Below are 246 nucleotides of genomic sequence, written 5' to 3'. Positions count from 1 at the left end.
TATATATATTCGGTATTTGGATTTCTGTCAAATACCGATTTCCCTATATATATTCCAAAAATAATAAAACACAGTCAAAGGTCACTGCTACATACTTGAGCCAGAAAGACAAACTAAATGAAAATTGTTAAGATTCTCTATTTCCATGCATTACCACTCTGTTTCGTGCCAGATTTATTGTCTTATGGATTTGGCGAACACATTAAAATCAACAAAAAGAAAAAGAAAAAAAGTTATTTTTGCAAG

The sequence above is a fragment of the Phalaenopsis equestris genome, unplaced genomic scaffold (genome assembly GCF_001263595.1).
Source record: "Phalaenopsis equestris unplaced genomic scaffold, ASM126359v1 Scaffold204963, whole genome shotgun sequence".
NCBI classification, from domain to species: domain Eukaryota; kingdom Viridiplantae; phylum Streptophyta; class Magnoliopsida; order Asparagales; family Orchidaceae; genus Phalaenopsis; species Phalaenopsis equestris.
The sequence above is the reverse complement of the archived record's forward strand: the minus strand, read 5'-3'. Positions refer to the sequence as shown.